This window comes from Scyliorhinus canicula, chromosome 18 (genome assembly GCF_902713615.1).
Source record: "Scyliorhinus canicula chromosome 18, sScyCan1.1, whole genome shotgun sequence".
Classification (NCBI taxonomy): Eukaryota; Metazoa; Chordata; class Chondrichthyes; order Carcharhiniformes; family Scyliorhinidae; genus Scyliorhinus; species Scyliorhinus canicula.
In genome coordinates, this window is record NC_052163.1 from 113,731,829 (window position 1) to 113,751,002 (window position 19,174).

The window sequence follows — 19,174 nt, forward strand, 5'->3', positions numbered from 1 at the left end:
TCTCAACTCCGCTGAACATTCCTGACAACTTCCTCAGTAACCCAATCCACAAAACAGTCCATTCAATTTGCTACTATAAAAAAAGGGAAGGTTTGAAATGTAATTGAGTCTTTCAGAACGTTAGTATTTTTCAAAGCACTTTGCAACTAATGAAGTGCTTTAGAAGTGAGCTTGTTATTGTAATAGAATATAGAAAATACAGTGCAGGAGGCCATTCGGCCCATCGAGTCTGCACCGGCCCACTTAAGCCCTCACTTCCACCCTATCCCTGTAACCCAATAACCCCTCCTACCCTTTTTGGTCACTAAGGGCAATTCAACATGGCCAATCCACCTAACCTGCACGTCTTTGGACTGTGGGAGGAAACCGGAGCACCCGGAGGAAACCCACACAGACACAGGGAGAACGTGCAGACTCCGCACAGACAGTGACCCAGCAGGGCATCGAACCTGGGACCCTGGAGCTGTGAAGCCACAGTTCTATCCACTTGTGCTACCGTGCTGTTGAACCTGGCAGTGAATTTATGCACAGCAAGCTCCCATAACCAGCAGTATGATAATAACCAGATCGTCTGTTTTGGTAATGTTTGTTGAGAATAAATATTGGCCAGGACACTGGGGAGAACTCCCCTGGACTTTGTTGATTATTGGTGTGGGATCTTTATCATTCACTTGAGAGAACTGACGGGTTTCACGTCTTATAAAAAAGATATTTCTGTTGTGGCAGTGCAGCAATGCCTGAAGGATCGGACAGATCCCTGGTTTTGGAGTGGAATCAGGAAGTTTCTGTCTCAAGAAGGCCTGAGGTGAGCGTGTGAGCAACTGAGCCATCACTGCCCCCACCCCCCCCCCCCCCCCCCCCCCCCCCCCCCCCACCCTCTCCCCCTGATCTCCAATGAGCAGCTCCACTCTCTTTCCCACCCCTGAAGGAACAAGCACCTTGCTTCAGAATGTTGGTCTGGTTGCTTCATCGACACAACCATCGTAAACCTCGAGATTGTAATTGGATTTAAGTGATGCGTCGGTGTTGTTGAGCGCCCTGTGTGTGCTGAGTGAATCCTCCTGAATATCTGCCTCAGTGCGCAATGCAAAACAGAACCCTTACCCCATCCCTCCCTCAGACTGGTGACTTTTTATTACTCTTGCATAGGATGTGGGTGTCGCTGACAAGACCAGATTTATTGTCCATCCCTAATTGCCCTTGAGGAGGTGGTGGTGAGCTGCCTTCTTCGGCAGCTGCAGTCACTGAGGTGAAGGCACAGCCACGGTGCTGTTGGGAAACGGCCAATGTATTCCTAAGTCAGGATGGTGGTGACCTCTGGGGTGGGGGGGATCTTGAAGGTCGTGGTGTTCACATTTCTTCTGCTGCCCTCGTCTTTCTAGGCAGTGGAGGCCACAGGTTTGGAAAGTGCTGTCGAAGGAGCCTGGAGAAGCTTTTGCATCTTGTATCATAGTGTGCTCATTGTGTAATAAGGTTTCGGCTGACTATGGAAAAGGGCAAGGAACAATATAAAGTAAGAATAATTAACTGGGGAAAGCCATTGTCAACGGGGTCAGAACAGATCTGGGCCGAATCAATTGGAGTCAAAGGTTGGGAGGAAAAATGGTATCTGAACAATGGGCTAACTTCAAAGAAGAGATGGTTCAGGTACAGTCATGGTATATTCTCTCAAAATATTCTCTCTTTTACATGAATAGGATGGGAATAGAGGGATACGGACCCAGGGAGTGTAGAAGATTTTAGTTTAGTCGGGCAGCATGGTCGGCATGGGCTTGGAGGGCCGAAGGGCCTGTTCCTGTGCTGTACTGTTCTTTGTTCTCTTTGTTCTTTAAAAGGAAAAGGTAGAGGAAACAAATCAATGGACAAAGGAGGTAGACATCAAGATAAAAAGAAGAGCTTATGACAGGTGTCGGGTCAAAAATATAATTGGGAATCAGACTGAATATAGAAGGTTAAGAGGGAAGGTGAAAAAGCAAATACGGGAATCAAATAGAGAGTATGAAAAGAGACTGGCAGCGAACATAAGCATATAAATAACAAAATGGCGTAAAAGGAGAAGTTGATCCGATTAGGAACCAAAAAAGAGATTTGCATGTGGAGGCTTCAGGCGTGGCTGAGGTATTAAATGAATATTTTGCACCTGTCATTACCAAGGAAGAAAATGCTGTCCAGGCCATGATAAAAGAGAGAGAAATTCAGACACTAGAAAGATGTAAAATTGATTAGAAGGAGGCAATGGATAGACAGTCTGTATGTAAAGTTGACTTTAAAACAGAGATAGATAGGTTCTTGATTACTATCTCTGGTTTTGGACTGGAATCCGGAACTTTCTGTCTCAAGTTTCTGTGTGCGTGGGTTTCCTCCGGGTGCTCCGGTTTCCTCCCACAGTCCAAAGATGTGCGGGTTAGGTGGATTGGCCATGCTAAATTGCCCGTAGTGTCCTAATAAAAAGTAAGGTTGGGGGGGTGGGTGTTGGTTTACGGGCATAGGGTGGATACGTGGGTTTGAGTAGGGTGATCATGGCTCGGCACAACATTGAGGGCCGAAGGGCCTGTTCTGTGCTGTACTGTTCTATGTTCTATGTTCTAAGAAGACCTGAGGTGAGCGTGTGACCAACTGAGCCATCACATAACACAGGAGAATGGGGATGAGAAAATATCAGCCATGATTAAATGGCAGAGCAGACTCGATGGGCCGAGTGGCCTAATTCTGCACCTATGTCTTATGGCCTTATGGTCTCGGACACCGGGACCGGATGAGGTGCAACCAGGGACACTGAGGGAAGTGAGAGTGGAAATTCCAGATGCACTGGTAATGATTTTCCAGTCTTCCTTCTGCCTGGGCGCTCCCGGAGGACTGGAGAGTTGCAAATGTTTCATCTTTGTTCCAAAAAGGATGTAAGAATAAGAGCAGCAACTGTAGACCAGTTGGTTTAACTTCAGGGACACGGAAACTTCTAGAAATTGTCATTTGGGACAGAATTAATAGTCACATGGACCTTATAGGTTAATTGAGAAGAGCCAGCATAGATTTATTAAGGGGAAAATCATGTTTAACTAACTTGCTGGAGTTTTTTGAAGAAGAGGTTGATGTTGATGTAGTGTACATGGACTTCCAAAAGACATTGGATACAATTTCACACAATTATATCAAAAGAGGAAGTGTTGAGTATCCTAAATTGCATTAAGGTAGACAAGTCCCCGGGGCCAGATGGGATCTCTCCCAGGTTGCTGCGGGAGGCAAGAGGAGAAATAGCTGGGGCCTTAACAGATATCTTCACATCCACAGGCGAGGTTCCAGAGGACTGAAGATTAGCCAATGTTGTTCCCTTGTTTAAGAAAGGAAGCAGGGATAATCCAGCAAATTATAGGTCAGTGATGGGAAGCTTTTGAAACTGATACTGAGGGACAGAATATCTGCAGATTTGGAGGAAAATGGACTAGTTAGTGACAGGCAGCATGGTTTTGTACGGGAAGGTCATGTCTCACCAACCTGATTGAGTTTTTTTGAACAGGTGGAAGAGGTGACAAAGAACATTGATGAGGGAAGGGCTGTGGATGTAGTTTAAATGGACTTTAGTGAAGCGTTTGACATGGTGGACAGGTACAAAAACTAAAATCACATGGGATTTGGGGTGGGCTGGCTCGATGGATACAAAATCTGTTTGGTTATAGAAGACAGAGAGTAGCGGTAGAAGGATGTTTCTCAGAATGGAGATCTGTAGCTAGTGGTGTTCCGCAGGGATCAGTGCTGGGATCTCTGTTGTTTGTAGCATATATAAATGTTCTGTAGGGAAATGTGGAGGGTCTGATTAGTGCGTTTGCGGATGACACAAAGATTGGCGGAGTTGCTAATAGTGCTTGAGGATTGTTAGAGGATAGAACAGCATTTGGGCACAGAAATGGCAGATGGAGTTTAATCCAGACAAATGCGAGGTGATGTATTTTGGAGGATCAAATCTAGGTGTGAATTATACTGTAAATGGCCAAACCCTTTAGAAACATTAAAACACAGAGGGATCTGGGTGTGCAGGTCCACAGCTCCCTAAAGGTGGCAACACAGGTGGCCAAGGTGATTAAGAAGGCAGATGGCATGCTTGCCTTCGTCAGCCGTAGTATTGAGTACAGCAGTTGGGAAATCATGTTACAGCTATATAAAATCTTGGTTAGGTCGCATTTGGAGCACTGCGTGCAGTTTTGGTCACATTATCAGAAGACGTGGAAGCTTTGGAGAGAGTGCAACAAAAGGTTCACCAGGATGTTGCCTGGTCTCAAGGGTGTTGGCTATGAGGAGAGGTTGACTAAACTAGGATTATTTTCACTGGAAAGACGGAGGCTGAGGGGAGACCTGATAGATGTCTCCAAAATTATGAGAGGCATAGACAGGGAGGATAGTCAGAGGCATTTTCCAAGGGTGGAAGTGTCAATTACAAGAGGACACAGGTTCAAGGTCAGAGGGGGAAAGTTTAAGGGAGATGTGAGGGGTACTCTTTCACACAGAGAGTGGTGGGTGCCTGGAATGTGCTGCCAGAGGATGTGGTAGAAGCAGGCACATTAGTAACATTTAGGAGGCATCTGGATGGGTACATGAATAGGGAGGAGATAGAGGGTTACAGACTGGGTAAAGGCAGAAGGTTTTTTTTAAAGTTCGGGCATCATGATCGGCCCAGGCTCGGAGGGCCTGTTCCTATGCTGTACTTTTCTTTGTTCTTTGTGCAACAGACCCGTGAGGAAGGTTATAGCTTTAGAATAAAAGGAACATGAGCAATATGGATAAGTAAATTGGCTGAGGGCCAGGTTACGGACAGTACTGGTTAACGGATGTTTTTCTGACTGGATGAGATTTGCAGTGGAGCCCCCCAGGTGTCCGCTTTGGGACCCTTACACTTGATATGACTGGTCCCCAGGTTCCCCAAATTTGTTATCCTGGATGAGGAGGGATGAACTGGCTCCCTTTTTTTATTCAGCCCCTTTGGTTGGTTGCAACAAGATTTATTAAAAAAAGATCCCTTCCCTTGTGGATCCTTTTTCCCAGTCCAATATATACGTTTCAAAAGGAGTTATTTTAACCAGGCTGGCGTGAGTTAAAGAGTGCGTTTTTAAATAGATGTGAGAAAGATGATAAAGCACACACACACATTAGAATTGAGAATTGAATCCAAAAGTAATTTTTTTTTTAAAAAACAGTCTTTCATTTAGCGTGGCCAATCCACATATTCTGCACATCTTTGGGTTGTGGGGGCGAAACCCATGCAAACACAGGGAGAATGTGCAAACTCCACATGGACAGTGACCCAGAGCCGGGATCGAACCTGGGACCTCGGCGCCGTGAGGCAGCAGGGCTAACCCACTGCGCCACCGTGCTGCCACAAAACAGTCTTTGACTTGTCGCTAAAGAACAGATGGTGGAACGTTATAGTCATTGTGATTCCTGAGTCCAGTAGCGCTGACTTCACGGTTTCGGTTTCGAGATTTTAGTATTCTGCAGTCTGGCAGAGAATCTATCCTGTCTCTTTACAGCTGTGGGTTTGCTTGCTTTGGAAATCAGACAGAGAGTTACCTGCATAACGTGCAGTGGTCTGCAGCTGTCTTTCTTCCTGTGTCACAAGCTGACACACATAGCACTAATTGATCTTGACCATGCTTTTCAGAAGCTTTTATCCCAGCCTTTGCTGGAAGTTGAAAATCCACAAACTGGTCTGGGACACAGAATATCATACCAGCTGAGATAATAATCAGTTCCCATTATCTCCACAGGAGATGACAGTTAATTTATTTATGGCATAAAAATGGACGCATTGTAAGCTGAGGAGAACAGTGCCGAAGTTTGAATGCACATAGACAGGTGGGTAGATAGGTGAGAGATGAAGTTCAATGCAGAGAATATGAGATTATACATTGTCGTAGGAAGAACATGGAGGGTCAGTGTAAATTAAAGGGTGTGCCTCTAAAAGAAGTGCATGCACGGAGGGACCCGAGTGTATATACGTATACGACATTGAAGGTGGTAGGACAGGTTGAGAGAATAATTAGTAAATTATGCAGCGTCCGAGGCCTTATTAATAGGGGGATAGAGTAAAAAAGCAAGGAGGTTAGGTTGAACTCGTATACAACACTTGTTCGGACTCAGCTGGAGTATTGTGCAGAGTTCTCAGTGCCGCACTTTAGGAAGGACGTGAAGGAGGGCAGCACGGTGGCGCAGTGGTTAGCACTGCAGTCTCACGGCGCCGAGGGTCCCAGGTTCGATCCCGGCTCTGGGTCACTGTCCGTGTGGAGTTTGCACGTTCTCCCTGTGTCTGCATGGGTTTCGCCCCCACAACCCAAAGATGTGAACGGTAGGTGGATTGGCCACACTAAATTGCCCCTTAAATTGGAAATAATGAATTGGGTACTCTAAATTTACAAAAGAAAAGGAAGGACGTGAAGGTAAAGGAGAATGCAGAGGTATTAAATGAGGATTATAAGAATGATTCCAGGATTGAGAAACTTCAGTTATGTCAGTAGTTTGGAGAAGTTTGGGCTCTTCCTTGGAAACAAAACCCTGATAGATTTCACAGCGATATTCAAAATAATGTAGGGCCTGGACAAAGTAGGTAGGGACAAAGTAGGTAGGGACAAAGTCTTCCCACAAGCGGAAGGAACAAGAAGGAGAGGGCACAGATTTTAAATAACTGACAAAAGAAGCAAAAACAATGAGAAAAAAATGTTTTCCCACACCGTGGTTTGAGCCTGAAATGCGCTGCTCGAGAGTGTGGTGGGGGCAGGCTCAATTGAGGCATTCAGGAGGGAGTTAGATGATTAACTGAAAAGAAACAATGTGCAGGGTTTTGGGGAGAAGGCAGGAAAATGGCACTGGGTAGAGTGCTCATTCCGAGAGCCAGTACAGACACAGTGGGCGGAATGGTTCATTCCGAGAGCCAGTACAGACACAGTGGGCGGACTGGTTCATTCCGAGAGCCAGTATAGACACAGTGGGCCGAATGGTTCGTTCTGAGAGCCGTGCGGACACAGTGGGCCGAATGGTTAATTCCAAGAGCCAGTACAGACACAGTGGGCTGAATGGTTCATTCCGAGAGCCAGTGCGGACACAGTGGACTAAATGGTTCATTCCGAGAGCCAGTGGGGACACAGTGGGCCGAATGGTTCATTTGGAGAGCCAGTGCAGACACAATGGGCTGAATGGTTCATTCCGAGAGCCAGTGCAGACACAAGGGGCTGAATGGTTCATTCCGAGAGCCAGTGCGGACACAGTGGGCCGAATGGTTCATTTGGAGAGCCAACGCAGAGACAATGGGCCGAATGGTTCATTCTGACAGCCAGCGTGAATACAATAGGATGAATGGTTCATTCCAAGAGCCAGTGCAGACACAGTGGGCCGAATGGTTCATTCCAAGAGCCAGTGTAGACACAGTGGGCCGAATGGTTCATTCCGAGAGCCAGTGCAGACACAGTGGGCCGAATGGTTCATTCCAAGAGCCAGTGCAGACACAGTGGGCCGAATGGTTCATTCCGAGAGGCAGTGTGAATGCAATGGGACGAGTGGTTCATTCCAGAGCCAGTACGGATATAATGAGCTGACCCTCTGTGCTAAAACAATTCTGTATATGGTACATATGTTTATGTTTTGATAATATTTAGATACGCTCAACAGTGCAGAAGGAGACCACTCAACCCATCGAGTCTGCATCAACCCTCTAAAAGAGCACTCTCTACCGGGGCCCACTCCTCCGCCCTATCCCCCCGACTCCGCACATTGAGAGAGAGAGAACTTGCCTCTGTACATTTCATAGAATTTACAGTGCAGAAGGAGGCGATTCGGCTCATCTCTGCACCGGCCCTTGGAAAGAGCACCCCACTTAAGCCCACACCACCACCCTATCTCCATAACTCAGTAACCCCACCCAACCTTTTTTGGACACTAAGGAGCAATTTATCATGGCCAATCCACCTAACCTGCACATCTTTGGACTGCGGGAGGAAACCGGACCACCCGGAGGAAACCCACGCACACATGGGGAGAACGTGCAGACTCCGCACAGACAGTCACCCGAGGTTCGAGCCAACGTGCTGCTGTGATATAAAGGCAACAATCACGCAGAAGGGATTTTGCAAACACATTCTGGGTTCATTTATAAGCGGGGATATATATAAAGCGAGATATGAACTGCAGAGCTGTGTCTGTGTGCTCTGCTGAAAAGCAAAAATGAAAACAAAACTGGATCACATGACACACTTCCCTTTGAGTGATGTCATGCTGCGCAACCTCTTCAAGGGATTGCAACAGTACACACAGATGCCACTGTGTAGCAGTGATGGAGGGAGTGAATTTTTAAGGTAATAGGAGTTGCCAATCAAACAGGCTGCCGTATCCCGAATGGTGCTGTGTTTCTTGAATGCTGACGGGCAGCCACGGTGCTCCATCTATATATATATATTTTTTTTTTTTTAATTTTAGAATACCCAATTCATTTTTTTTCCAATTAAGGGGCAATTTAGCGTGGCCAATCCACCTACTCTGCACATCTTTGGGTTTTGGGGGTGAAACCCACGCAAACACTGGGAGAATGTGCAAATTCCACACGGACAGTGACCCAGAGCTGGGATCGAACCTGGAACCTCAGCGCCGTGAAGCAACAGGGCTAACCCACTGACTCACCGTGCTGCCCGCTCCATCTATATTTAATATTTCTGCGTGGAACTGGCAATGTTCAGATTTCCAACTGTGAAGAAATGTGTTAGCTGCAAGAAGAGTATTGCTAAACAATTGAGGTTTTGCTTGTCGCAAACAATAATTTATCTGGAATGCAGTGAGCAACTCTAGCCAAATGATCGGTTACAACATTTCGGGCACATGCACCAACCTTGGCTCAGTTGGTAACATTCTTGTTGAATCCGCGATAAGCAGAATGCATAAACGATAGTAGAAACTGTGAACAAGATTTATTTCAATACAATTCAAATACTCCTCCACTACCCTAAAGGGTCCTTCCCCAACCTGCACACAGGCCAGAGTTTTTATACAGCTGGGACTCTCCTTGTAGAGGAGAAGCCCCGCCCCCTTAAAGGGGAGGTTCCTCCCCACGCCCCCATTAAAGGGAAGGATCATATTGCGGGGAGGTGATGGGAAACCGTATGGTCCTGATCCTGGGACCTCCATTGGGGTTATAATACTTCTCCCACCTCTACAACCGGAGCAATGTCTACATCCATGGGAGTTTAGCAGTTGAAGGTATAGCCACGAAAATTGGGCCAATTCCAATAGACACTGTGTAAGTGGCAGTGATCTTGCAGGGTTGTATGGCTGGAGGGTGCTACATAGGTAAGGAGAGGGGACGTAATGGAGGGATTTGAACTTAAAGGTGAGAATTTTAAAATGAATAAACGCAGTTTACTGATAGGGTCATGGCAAACTGTATGTCACATGGTAAGAACATAGTTACATGACATGAAAGTCGCTGCAGTCCCAGAAGACCAGAGGCTGCTCTCTGCTTTGAGAGAGAGCTGAATGGTGATGATTTAACCTGAGGGTCACCAGACCTCAGGTGAGGCCTTCATGGATAACCCGCGCTGTGGACATCATTCCACATCATGAACCAGCCATCCAACCAACTGAGCTAAACAACTTCCCAAATAACGCCATCTGCCACGGTGGGATTCAAACCTAGGTCCCCCAGGCCATTACCCTTTGGATCACTGTTCAGTGGCAGTACCACTATGCCGCTGCTGCCCTGAGTTACACAGGAACAAGAAGAAGACACTGGGCGGGATTCTCTCACCACTGGGCCGGGCCGGAGAACCACCGGGACGGGCGCAAATCGCGCCACGCCTCCCCAACGCTGGTCTGCCGATTATCCGGAGAGCGGAGAATCTATGCCATTGGCGTCGGCGTAGCACCGGTCAGGGGCCACTCTGTGGGGCCCCCCGGCGATTCTCTGCCCGGGATGGGCTGAGTGGCTACGCAAAAAATGCTGAGTCCTGCTGGCGCCGTCCACAGCTGCTCTTACCCAGCGGGACATCGACGTGGATCCAACCGGGGGCGGCCTACTGGGGGGGAGGGGGGTCTGAACACGGGGGGGGGGGGGGGGGGAGTGCTCCGCTGTGGCCTGGCCCGCGATCGAGGCCCACCGATCGACGGGCCGGTCTCTCGGCTGGGGAGTTATTTTGTTCCGCGCCGGCCCCTGTAGGCCTACGCCATGTTGCGTCGGGGCCGGCGCGGAGAAGGGAGCCATTTATGACGGCGTCAACACTTAGCCTCAGGATCCGAGAATCCTGCCCAGTGTCTTGAACCATTCTCCTCTTCAACAAGATTGTGGTCAATGATGATGGGGTCTGTTGAATGATTAAGAACGACTGATTGCAAAGATTAGACAACATTTTGATAACATTTTTCACAACCTCAGGATGCCCCAAAGCATTTTACAACCAATGTAATACATCTGACATAGAGTCACTTTTGTAATTTAGGAAACATGACTGATAATTTTCAAACAGCAAACAAACTCCCGCAAACAGCAATATGATGATGTTCGGATCATCTGTATTGGCGATGTTCCTCGAGGGACGTATAGTGGCCAGGATACTGAGGAGAATAACCCTGTTCTTCTTTGAAATAAGGACCTTTTATATCCAGTCGGGAGGAATTCAGCAGGAACTCACTGAAGAGGCTTTTGTCGGAAAGTCATTTCACACACGTTATTAAAGTAGTTGGAATGCATTAGCAAGAGTTAATTGAAAACATATGTTACAAATAACAGGAGTTGTCGAGGAAGCCAGCTCTCTTCCTTATTTAGTCCGGCATCTCCTAAGGATGGAGCTAAGCCAAGCATTCCAACTGAAATCATGGAACTGGCATTGGCTTCAAAGGCTCCCGGAAAACCCGGAATTTTATATCTAATTACCATCAGGCTGGCATGCTAACTGCATATCAGAACGTGATAGGTACATGGAAAAATTAATGTATCAGAAGTATGTGGTGGTCAGCATTATCTACCTGCATGATAAGAGTTTCACAAGCAGTAACAATTAAATCAGAGGACAACGTGTAGTGATGATTTATTGTGTCAATAATTACAGACTAATTGCATAACACTGAGCCCACAAGACACCCTGAATGCGGCACTGTGAATAGGTTCCTGCATTGCACCTGTACCCTGTCAGCTGAAATGTCCACAATTTAATTTTAATCTTCAGAATTGGTTGCTCTTTCAACCGGAGAGCTTGGAGAGAATTGAAAAAGTTAGGTGACTAGTGGCAGTATTGATCACCCACAGAACAGATGCAGCCCTGGTCAGAGTGAAGCTTCCAATTCACTGTCCCCATCAAACACTCCCAGGACAGGTACAACGGGGTTAGATACAGAGTAAAGCTCCCTCTACACTGTCTCCATCAAACACTCTCAGATATTGGGCTTTAACCCCCAACACTGATAATTTGCAACAAAAGGAAGATGAAGGTAGGAAGGCAAAAACCAGATAAAATTGAATGATCCCCCTGGGGTGGGGGGGGGGGGGGGAGTGGGTTAGGATCCCTCTGTGAATTTGCAATGGAGAGACACAGGTATCCCCTCACCCAGGAGGGAAGATAGAAACAAATTTGACTGGCTGATGAAATAGAGTCAAGGCCTGGCCAGTCCTCCCTTACCCCATCCCCTCCAACCTCAGGGCAGTATCGGTGGACATCATTGTGAAAGTAACGAAAGTATGAATTATGGGGTTGGGGCGGGGGGTGATTTACAACAACGTGCATTGATATAACACCTTTAAGGTAGTGAACCATCCCAAGGCTCTTCATTGGAGCGATCAGCAAAGAAAATTTGACAACAGGTAAAGATACAGGTTTAAAGGAATATTCTAAAGGCGGACAGGTTTTGAGAAAGAATTTTGGAGCTCAGGGCTGGGCAGCTGAATGCAGTCACCAATGGTGGAACGGTGGAAATGAAGCAATGGAAATGTACAGGAAAAAGTGTTTTTACAGCTGTTCTGGGCAAGAAACTGACATGAAAGCTAAAAGGGGAGAAATGAATGCTGGCGGGTGATGAGCTTGTCTGTACAGAGTTGAAAGACTTGCTTAGCTGAGCCGCCGGAAAGGGCAAATGGCAGAGGGAGGGACGCAACCTGGAAACCCAAATGTGAATGAAAACAGCCAGTGTGTCACGGAGTGAGGAAGGAGAGAGAGAGAACTTGCATCTGTGGATTTCATAGCAATAACAGTGCAGAAGGAGGCCATTCGGCCTATCGAGTCTGCTCCAGCCCTTCGAAAGAGCGCCCCATTTAAGCCCACACCGCCACCCTATCCCCGTAACTCAGTAACCGCACCCAACCATTTTTGGACACTAAGGGCAATTTATCATGGCCAATCCACCTACCCTTCACATCTTTGGACTGTGGGTGGAAACCGGAGCACCCGGAGGAAACCCACGCAGACACGGGGAAAACGTGCAGACTCCGCAAAGACAGTGACCCAAGCCGGCAATTGAACCTGGGTCCCTGGAACTGTGAAGCAACTGTGCTAACCACTGTTACCATGCTGCTCTACATTACCTTTTACAAACACAGGGGGCGTGATTCTCCCATTCGGCGGCAGAGTGTCCACGCCGTCGGAAATGCCGTTGCGTTTCACGACGGCGTGAACGGGCTGCTGGGAGTACCTATTCTGGCCCCTACAGGGGGCCAGAACGGCCCTGGAGCAGTTCATGCCGCTCCAGCCCCCATCCCAGCACGAACTGTGCACCGCGCCAACCCGCGCATGCGCGGTGGACTCCTTCAATGTGCCGGCCATGGTGCGGGAGTTCAGGGGCTGGCGCGTAAGAAAATAGGCCCGGGGAGCAAGAAGCCGGCCCGCCGATTGGTGGGCCCCGATCGTGGACCAGGCCCCATCAGAGTTCACCTCATTGGCATGATTGTACATCACACTCTAACCACTTAGCAAACTAGCCCCATGCAGAGTAGTGATGAGGGCAATATTTATTCCTCAATTAACATCACATAAACAAATTATCTGACCATTGTTGTTCATGTGATCATGCTGTGTATATTGCTTGCTGAGTTGCCCGCATTACAACAGTGAACGTACGTCAAACGATATGGTTGTGGCTGTAATGAGCTTTGTCAAGATTCAAGGGCCAATGAACAAAAATCCCTCACAAAAGTAAGAAAATTAACTGTGAAAACTCAGCTCATGTTAACGCTGGTTTTAAAAAGCTGAGCTAATCCGTCTGAAACTTGAGCATCTATTGTTCTTGAGGAGTTGATTTGACTAACCTTGCTGGTGGTGGTTACTTACATTTCCTTAACTTTGTTTATTATTCCTGCTCAGCAACCTGTGAACAGTCAAGGATTGATCAATAAATGATAGGAATTTGAGGGACATATGCATGGAAGTCAACATTCCGCATTGCATTATTTTACCAATCACCATCACCAACTGCAGTTTAAAAGCCAGCACCATTTCTGCTGCATTCTGCTGCGTCCGTCCCTTCCTCACCGCCTGTTGGCTCCAATTTTATTATCCTTCCTGTTCTCATCCGTGAACCACGGATCCAGGAACTCATGAGGGCAGAAATAGGCACAGCATGGGGTTAGATACAGAGTAAAGCCCCCTCTATACAGTCCCCATCAAACACTCCCAGGACAGGTACAGCACAGGGTTAGATACAGAGTAAAGCTCCCTCTGCACTGTCCCTATCAAACACTCCCAGGACAGGTACAGCACAGGGTTAGATACTGAGTAAAGCTCCCTCTATACAGTCCCTATCAAACACTCCCAGGACAGATACAGCATGGGGTTAGATACAGAGTAAAGCTCCCTCTACACTGTCCCCATCAAACACTCCCAGGACAGGTACAGCATGGGGTTAGATACAGAGTTATGCTCCCTCTACACTGTCCCCATTAAACACTCCCAGAACAGATACAGCACGGGGTTAGATAAATACGGTATTAACTTTCAGTAGTGAATTAGACAAATACTTGAAGAGGATTAACTGAGGGAACATGTCAACATTAACTGAGGGAGTTTGTCTGACTAATTGTGGGGGATGGGGAACAGAATACGTTGGATAAAAGCACCATTTATGTTATAAAGCCCATATAAGTATTGTTCTCATTAGTCCATGCCCTGTCACCACCGCCAGTTTTACTTTGGTAGTTATGGTTTGAGGACCATGTTTTAGTTATTTTCTGTGTGATTAGAGGTGAAAGAAAACTTGCAGATAAAACACACGCCCCATATTTACTGAAATTAAACATTGCTGACTATTTCAGAGAAGAGTTACATTTCCCAAGTCTCAAGTTACTCACCAATCCTGTATTCCTCGTTTGAGAAGGGCACTCCCTTCCCCACAAGTTGTGTCATTTCTCCTGCATGTTTGTTTGCCTGGTGCAGAAGCCTAATGGTATGTAGTTACAGGTTCTGTGACGTTGTTGTGATGCTGATGCTAACACCATTGACATCAATGCCATTTGCATTCTCACTCCGCTTTGTTTTCTGGATTTGATCATTTATGTTGGTGCGGGGAAGGAAGGGCCCGTGTTCTCCCCGATCTCTGTAATCCCCTCCAGCCCACAACTCCGCGATCTTTTCTCCTCCAAATCTGCCCCTTGCACGTTCCCAATTTTAATCCCTCCACCATTGGCGGCCCTGCCTTCAACTTTCTAGGTCCGTGGCTCTGGAATTCTCAGCATAAATCTCTCTGAATCTCTACCTCATTCTTTTAATAGCTGCCTCTGGCCAGCTAGAACAGGAATTGCTCCCCCCGCCCACGTAATTGAGGGGGCCAAATATCCAATTTTGTTCTCCTCGTGGAAATTGGTCAATGAAGAATGGGCCTATCTCATAACTCGTCATTAACATGAGGATGCATCATTACAGACATTGGAACATGCAAAATGGTGGCTGTTCCCCAACACTCTCCACAATAGAAACATGCTGGGGGTGATCTACCCGAATTGGGACAGAGTCCCATGGCGCACGCGATTAGCCGGGCGTTTCCCAGCACTCGGAGTGATGAGAAACACTCCACTATCTAACGCCCATGTGGATTGGTCGGAGGCCTCAGCAGGGAACGCGCGACCCAGGCCGCACTTGGCCCCGTACCCTGCACTGAGGTTCTCCGCTCGCCAGAACTCCCCAGTGCAAGGAGATATCGGGACAACATTTTGAAATGGCATCCCAATCTCTCGGGCCCCTCACATGACTCCCGAAATCCCCTCCAAACCCCAACTCACTCAAAGGGGGTCCTCGAGCCCCCTGCACCCCTCCATACCCGTGCAGGGTACTCACCAGCCCGAACCCTGCCACCTAAGAAAATGCCAGCTGAGTCACCCTGGCAGTGCCCCTGTCTGCTGAGGCACCAAGGTGCCAGGATGTCCAGCTGGAATCAGCAGTTCCACCCTGCCCAGAGGGCATGCACCCTAGAGACCCCCATGAGTGCCGCTCTGCCTGGTCCCTGTTTGTGGAGACCAGCACTGAATGGCGCTTGCCCGAGGTCTCCAAGGTGAGGGGATTAGATCCCACACCTGAGTTAGATCTCAGGAAAGCATATTAGAGGGGCTGGTTTAGCTCACAAGGCTAAATCGCTGGCTTATAAAGCAGACCAAGCAGGCCAGCAGCACGGTTCGATTCCCAGTACCAGCCTCCCCGGACAGGCGCCGGAATGTGGCGACTAGGGGCTTTTCACAGTAACTTCATTGAAGCCTACTCGTGACAATAAGCGATTTTCATTTCATAGAGTGAGATTAGCAGGATAGGCTAGGATTCACATTGTGACGTCTTGCAAGATTGCGTTAGATCTCGTGGGGCGTGGCGAGCCGGGCAGATTATGGTCTTGGAAAGCCTAGAATTCCTTGTTGCTTTTTCCATGGCGACCCCTCAACCAAGCAGAGTTGACTTGTCAACAAATCAGAACCCTATAAATTGTTGTGATGGTTTGAAATTTTGTTTTCTGGTGCTTGTCCTGATGAATGCAAGATGCAAAGCAACATGTCTCTCTTTTCAGCAAGATTCAAATACGACCAGAGGAATAGGAAGATTAACGCGTGGCACAATGGTTAGCGCTACTGCCTCAGAGCGGCAGGAACCCGGGTTTATATGTGGAGTTTGCATGTTCTGCCAGTGTCTGCGTGGGTTTCCTCCGGGTGCTCCAGTTTCCTCCCACAGTCCAAAGATGTGCAGGTTAGGTGGAGTGGCCATGATAAATTGCCCCTTAGTGTCCAAAGATTTATAGGTGAGGTAGGGTTGCCGGGATAAAGCGGAGAAGGGGCCTAGATAGGGTGCTCATTCAGAGGGTTGGTGCAGACTCGATGGGCTGAATGGCTTTCCTCTGCACTGTAGGGATTTGATAATTCTAGGAAGAGGTCACTTAGCCCCCGAGAGCTGATTCCACGATTGAGTTAGGCTGTGTCTGATCTGCATCCATCGACCTTGGCTCCAGGGACCTCCTGCACCCTCATCAAGCAAAATCTATCACTCTCAGATTTAAAATGGTTAACTCAGTGAGCATCCACTGCTTTTTGTGGAAGAGAGTTCTGCAATTCGACCAGCCTTTGTCTGAAAATGTGTTCCCAAACCTTCTCTGCTGCATCAACAGCCTCTGATGTTAAAGTTGTATCGCCTGCTGCTGGCCTCTTCCGCCAACTATCTCCCCAATCAAAAATCCTCAGTTCATATCACTCCATGACCTCCTATTCTGCAAAGATAACCAGCCTGGTTTATTTAATCACTGTCACAATCTAATCTTCGAGTCATGATAATGGTCCGGTGATAGTCCAGCCTCGATGGAGACCATGATGGTGGCTCAGGATCTCACCCAAGGGTGCATTCATGCTGTGTGAATCTGGTCAATGACTGTCAACAGTTATCATCGGGGAGTCAAACCCAAGCCCACCGCTGACCCTGTGCTGGCCTGAGAACTGTGCACGTTGAACATCCCGACTGAGGTGATCCCGGTGGCCGCGGTGCACAGGAGGAGCTATTTGATGATTGTCCTTTCTATCATTCACCTACATTTCAATAGCACTTGTCATGGCGCCAGGAACCCCTGAAGCACTTCACAGCCCCAATGAAGTGCTTTCCTGACGTGCAGTCACTGTTGTCTGTTAAAAAATGGGTGCACAGCAAGATCCCACATAGAGCACCGTGATACCAGTCAGATGATCTATTCCTTCTGCTGTTGGTTGAGCGATAGATATTTGCCAGGACCCTGGCCATCATGTCTCCATTAGTGGAATGGCATATTCCACGTCTCCCTCAGAGAGCGTAAGAGCGTATCTGATCCGAACCGCGATGTGATTAATTACCAGATGGTCTGTTTTAGTGGTACTGGTTGAGGGATAGAAATCAGACACTATCCCAGTCCCTCAGTTGAAATATTGCCATTAGATCTTCAACCTCCCGAGAGGACAGGTGTGACCTCTATCAGTGCAGCATTCTCTCAGTACTGGCACCGGCGAGTGTCAGTCAGGATTTTGCACTTGTGGCTCCAGATTGGAACTTGACAATCTATCTATTGCAACTGGTCGCACTCAAACCGGCCAGTCAGATGCTAGTAGGTTCAAATGCCACTCCAGGGTTGGAGCACCAAAATCAAGGCTGACATGGACCATGTACAGTAAGAAGTCTCACAACATCAGGGTAAAGTCCAACATGTTTGTTTCAAACACTAGCTTTCGGTGCACTGCTCCTTCCTCAGGTGAATGGACCATGTAGTACTGAGGGAATGCTGCACTGTCAGAGGGTCAGTACTGAGGGAGTGCCGCACTGTCAGAGGGTCAGCACTGAGGGAGTGCTACACTGTCAGAGGGTCAGTACTGAGGGAATGCTGCACTGTCAGAGGGTCAGTACTGAGGGAGTGCTGCACTGTCAGAGGGTCAGTACTGAGGGAGTGCTGCACTGTCAAAGGGTCAGTACTGAGGGAGTGCTGCATTGTCAGAGGGTCAGTACTGAGGGAGTGCTGCACTGTCAGAGGGTCAGTACTGAGGGAGTGCTGCACTGACAGAGGGTCAGTACTGAGGGAGTGCCGCACTGACAGAGGGTCAGTACTGAGGGAGTGCTGCACTGTCAGAGGGTCAGTACTGAGGGAGTGCTGCACTGACAGAGGGTCAGTACTGAGGGAGTGCTGCATTGTCAGAGGGTCAGTACTGAGGGAGTGCTGCACTGTCAGAGGGTCAGTACTGAGGGAGTGCTGCACTGACAGAGGGTCAGTACTGAGGGAATGCTGCACTGTCGGAGGGTCAGTGCTGAGGGAGTGCTGCACTGTCAGAGGGTCAGTACTGAGGGAGTGCTGCACTGTCAGAGGGTCAGTACTGAGGGAGTGCTGCACTGACAGAGGGTCAGTACTGAGGGAGTGCTGCACTGTCAGAGGGTCAGTACTGAGGGAGTGCTGCACTGACAGAGGGTCAGTACTGAGGGAGTGCCGCACTGACAGAGGGTCAGTACTGAGGGAGTGCCGCACTGTCAGAGGTCAGTACTGAGGGAGTGCCGCACTGTCAGAAGGGTCAGTACTGAGGGAGTGCTGCACTGTCAGAGGGTCAGTACTGAGGGAGTGCTGTGCTGTCAGACGGTCAGTACTGAGGGAGTGCGGCACTGTCAGAGGGTCATTACTGAGGGAGTGCCGCACTGTCAGAGGGTCAGTACTGAGGGAGTGCTGCACTGTCAGACGGTCAGTACTGAGGGAGTGCGGCACTGTCAGAGAGTCAGTACTGAGACTGGTGTGACACTGGAGACGAAGATTGTGAATTGAGGAATGGCAGGAAGGGTTAAACGCAATCCTGTTCATAAAAATCTGTACACTTGCCACTTGCATTCTTTTTTCTGTCTGAACAAACATTCGCTTATCAGTGGGAAGATATGGTGCCTACCATCGGTGGTGTTAAAAAAATGTCTGATATATTTAGCCCCGGGAAAGGCAAATGCTTTCATTTAGAAAATCTGAAACTACACACAATCAATCGTGCCCCAGTTGAAATTTGGACCTAAACCCTGCGGGCGGATCTGCCACATTGGAGTGAGGGAGTTCTGCCCAGCCAGTGAAAAGGCAAAGTCTAGCACACTGTGCAACTCAGCCAGTGAGAGAGAGTTTCAGTCACAGGGGCAACCTTTCTGCAGAAATACAGGGGGCTATATTCATTCAGTTTCAGGAGGGGTGGGTGGCAGGATTAGGGGAGGGGGTCAGGATTAGG

At 48.2% G+C, this 19,174-nt stretch overlaps 1 protein-coding gene across 6 annotated transcripts in view; it reads left to right on the top strand.

The window, feature by feature from the left end:
• LOC119952875 (cAMP-specific 3',5'-cyclic phosphodiesterase 4C-like) overlaps positions 1-19,174 on the top strand; it is a 392,881-nt gene that overhangs the window by 270,610 nt on the left and 103,097 nt on the right. The window lies entirely within an intron of this gene.